Source organism: Austrofundulus limnaeus, unplaced genomic scaffold (genome assembly GCF_001266775.1).
Source record: "Austrofundulus limnaeus strain Quisiro unplaced genomic scaffold, Austrofundulus_limnaeus-1.0 Scaffold711, whole genome shotgun sequence".
NCBI classification, from domain to species: domain Eukaryota; kingdom Metazoa; phylum Chordata; class Actinopteri; order Cyprinodontiformes; family Rivulidae; genus Austrofundulus; species Austrofundulus limnaeus.
Window position 1 is genome coordinate 215,742 of NW_013953113.1, and position 4,160 is coordinate 219,901.

The following is a 4,160-nucleotide window of genomic DNA, read 5'->3' on the forward strand; positions in this document are numbered from 1 at the left end:
GAAAAACACCAATTTCGATACGGCTGAAAAACCACCTCATCCTAGCGCAAAAACATTTTGTCAAAAAACGTATTTTTTTTTTTCCTAAATTGACATGTTTCCATTGAGCAAATTTATTTTCGAAATTCTAATTTGTGCATTTTCATGGTCAATGGAAACACAGCTAGTGTATGGTTACGTTACAACAAAGTCTGTGGCAGATCAGCTGGAAGGTACCACAGGAAGTTTGATGGCCTTTTGTTGGACTGTTGAGGAAGTTTTAAAACCTTTTTAAATAGAAAAGTCATCAAACAGATGTGGAAGTTTAGGAGAATTGTAAGTTAATGTGAGGTTTGGTACTAATGACGCCGTTAAAGTCTCCCAACCCCTGATGCTGAAGGTTCAGATGAACCTGAAAACTAGTTGCTGGAGATCCAGCACGGAATGTTCTGAACATGTCTCAGACAGCTGCTCCTGCCTCCTTTTTCTCTCTGCAGCTTTCCGTCCTCCATTCCAGACTGAATTATTGATATTGTGAGTTATAATTCCAAGTGAAAGACGGGGATGCCTGTGAAATGTTTTCTGAGCCCTTTTGTTAAAGCTCTGACTTTTTGAAGGACCGTTCGTGTCTCTCGTGGTTGGTTACAGCATTCACAGATGTGGCTTGGTAGTGAGCAGAATGTTTTCCACAGACCTCACCAGCACTCCAGGATGTTAGTGGAAACATTTGAAGGCATTTGATATGGAAGAGCACCAGACTAAAGCTTTTTCATAGTAAGGTTGTGACTCAAATATCTCCTGTCCACAGGGTGTGTATATGAAAAAGGATATRTTTAGAGTAAACTTGAAGTCTATTATCAAGCCCACAGTACCCCTATTATAAAATGTTGTTTTTTTTAAGAATTGTATCTCAGAGTTCTGCATGTGTAGCAAGGAGTGTGTGTGTCGAGACCTGTCACCTCCTCATTACGTGCACACTTACTGATGTAAAACCATCACCAGGTGAAATCAGTTCCTTCTGGAGTTCAGAGTGGAAGGGGATTGTATTACCAAAGCCTAAAACAAAATAAACACGACAGCCTCAAGAGATGAAAATGATTAGATCAGTCTCCCTTAAGTGTATTTGTTGCTGGAATTCCTTTCTCTTAACTTGTTTCCTCCGTCTCAAATTTTCTGAAGAGGAAAGCCAAAGAAGCATTGCTAATGTTTCTGTCTACAGCTACAACTTTSAGTCACGAAATGTCCTCTCAGCCAGAGCTTTCACAGCTGCCCATACACACACACACACTCGTGCATACTTGTGTCTGCACGCACACACATCAAATTGCCAAAAACACTCACACAATTGGGAAAAAAAGAAAACATGAAAGGAAAAGTTACCTCTTTTGACCCCAGTAGTGAGTGCTGATGTTTTCCTGCAGTTATAGTTTCATGTGTATGTTGTGTGTTGTCTTCATGGAGTTGCAGTGCTCAGGACTCATGTCCCTGTCTGTCTTTGTCCCGGTGCTCCAAGGTGCTGCCTTCCACTCACTCCTGGCTTGTGTGTAGCTACAAGTCGCAAGGATTTAATCAAGGCCCCACTTCCCAAAGATGTGCCTCCCTGTAGTCTTAGCTGTCCTTGGGCTCAGGCAARGACATGGTTCAAAAGCCGGTCACTTCAGCTGTCTGTGCTCCAACCACTGATGCCTTCAGTTTTTCACAAAGGTTGGGGGATTCGACAGAAGGGGAGGGGCTCGGGAAGCGGGGGTTGGGGCTCGGGAAGCGGGGGTTGAGGTTGCCTGTATTGAAATTACATTTTTTTCCTCTTGCTTGCTTTTTTTTCCCCTCAGACTAGCCCTGCCTTTTTCTGATGTCACTCTTAATGGGAAAAAAGACAAAAAGGAGAATAACAAGGCTGCCTTATTAAATTTCCCATCTGTAACAATAACATTAGGGCTGTGTCTGTAGAGGACGTTGTTTGAGTAAAAGCACACAAAATGTTGAACTTTGCTGATGTTAAAGCACAGACACAGGCTGCTTTGACCCTAAATTACGCCTTTCAGGTGTTTAACTGCCTTCTTCAGTGACGAGGGAAGCTGTATGTTATCTGCGGGGGGTCTTGGAGCACCTTCCAGTTGGACAGCTGGACTGAAGCAGGCAGATAGAACTGAGTTGTGGTGCTATTGGAGCAAAATGGTTACCAWTGTGTAGTGTGAGTTTGTTTCCCATTTCCTTTTGTAATCTAAATTTAATGTTTAAATTTCTTAAACATGGAATACATAAATAATCCTTTTTAGGTGAGTATGACATACTTCCTTTCTGTAACCACATCTTATTCTTATTAGATAATTTTAAAGTGCAAGTTCAATTTGACACTTACTAGCTGGCAACAATTCATGTACAATATATGCACAACACTGCCAACTAGTGGTGTATGAACTCTTTTACAACTTAATCCTTCAACCGCCGATTGCCGGGGATGTGATTTCCTGAAACAGACCTTTAGCTCCTGGTGTAAAAATTAAAAAGTTGTTGAGGATTACTAGTTCGGCTGCTTCTTTGTCTTTTTCTTTTGTTTGTTGTAGATTTTTCATTAAAGAAGCATCAATTAAGTAATTTTAAAACTGTTTATTGGAAAACTGAAGCGATGCATTCTGGGTACATGACAGATTTGATTTGTGACGGGAAACGAAAGCACAGAGTACAGGAAACTATTTTCCCTTCAAAATAAGAGCTTGGATTTTAAAGTTTTCCATGTAGTTGCTCCAGTTGACCACTAGATGTCAGTCTTCACCTGCATAACATCTTTAAATCATTTCTGAGTTTCTAACCTCGTTGCTTCGACCAATTACGTCAAGTATTGAGCTCCAGTGTTTAAACTTTTTTTAAAAGGAGCTCTGATTGTAAAGTAAAATAAATCAATACATACAAAATTTTAGTATGGATTACAAACGTTAACTATTTTTGCTGGGACAGGGAGTTCTAAACACTGCCTTCCTGCTACGTAAGCAGACTCAAAGCATTGTGGGAAATCAGAACCGTGACCCAAAGCAACAGTCATCAGGATGTATACCTTCACAATAAGTGTGTTTATCTGGGAGGGGTGCTGTTGGATAGATCACATGTGTTGTGATTCATTGACAGTCATACCTTCTGCTGTTCAWCATAATGATGACTGGTAGATAATTAATTATTAGTGGTACTGCATTTTAATTTTAGAAAGTGCAAATCTGCTTATGAATTATAAAAATTAGTAAGACTAAAGCGCAAATGAAGTATTTTGGTCCGCAATTAGCGGATTTGTGCTTTAGCGGGCTGGTGCCCACCACTGGTTATAGAGATGGTTAAATATTTGTATGACTACTTTACATCTAACTCGAGTCTTGCAAAATGTGTTTTATTAAATAAACATTACTGAAAACACTGAAATGACATAAAAGCAACCCACAKTTCCACGCTCAGAAAATGAGCCATCCGAGAGCGACGGCAGGATTTAGCAACAGATTTTTTTTACCAAGGGAATATTAAAGATGACATGAAACAGAAACTGTTAAAGTCTGAAAAATATTGAACCATAGGATCACTAAAGTAAGTTTATTTGGTTTTGTTTGATACGAGGCAGAGATCATACAATGAGTTGCGGTCCACTTCAGCCCAGCTGAGTTCTGCTCCATGCCTCTTTTGGTTCCTTCTGCTGGGTTCATTTCTRAACATGTACATGTGAGCGGGACCTTTTCCTGTGATTTATGAATGACCCGACGGGGATTAAAGCCGGACTGATCTGTTCAACAATTTCATGGACAAGGGTTGGGCTTCAAATATGATGAACATTAAAAATAAATAAATTCTGAGATTTATTTATCTATCAACACAGTTAAAAATTTGATGTTTAGCCTGAAGTCTGTAATTTTGACTGTTTGGAACAGATTTTTATGAAGAGCAAATCTATCCCACTAAATTGGTCATGTGACCAGGACATAAGGGTGTCCAGGGCTTTAATCATCAAATTAATCRTTATTGACTAAATACCACAATTAATCGTGATTAATTTTTTTGCCAGTATTGTCCAACCCTATCGTGGACCTGTCTTATGAAAGAGTCTAGAGAAAACACATGTTATTGATAGAAATAATAACAATAAACATGTAGAGAAGAGAGACTAAAGACAACAGCAGAGTGAGGAAATGTGCTCAGTTTGTGCT

The 4,160-nt window shown here is 39.5% G+C and overlaps 2 protein-coding genes across 2 annotated transcripts in view; one reads left to right on the plus strand and one right to left on the minus strand.

Annotated features, from left to right (window-relative positions):
• The window catches only part of angptl1a (angiopoietin-like 1a), a 26,383-nt gene extending 24,723 nt beyond the window's left edge, over positions 1-1,660 (minus strand). The window contains exon 1 of the mRNA XM_014028026.1: positions 1,360-1,660. The gene's annotated coding sequence lies outside the window, so the exon portion shown is untranslated. The remainder of the gene's footprint in view (positions 1-1,359) is intronic.
• The window catches only part of ralgps2 (Ral GEF with PH domain and SH3 binding motif 2), a gene marked incomplete at its 5' end in the record, with an annotated part of 67,744 nt that overhangs the window by 35,637 nt on the left and 27,947 nt on the right, over positions 1-4,160 (plus strand).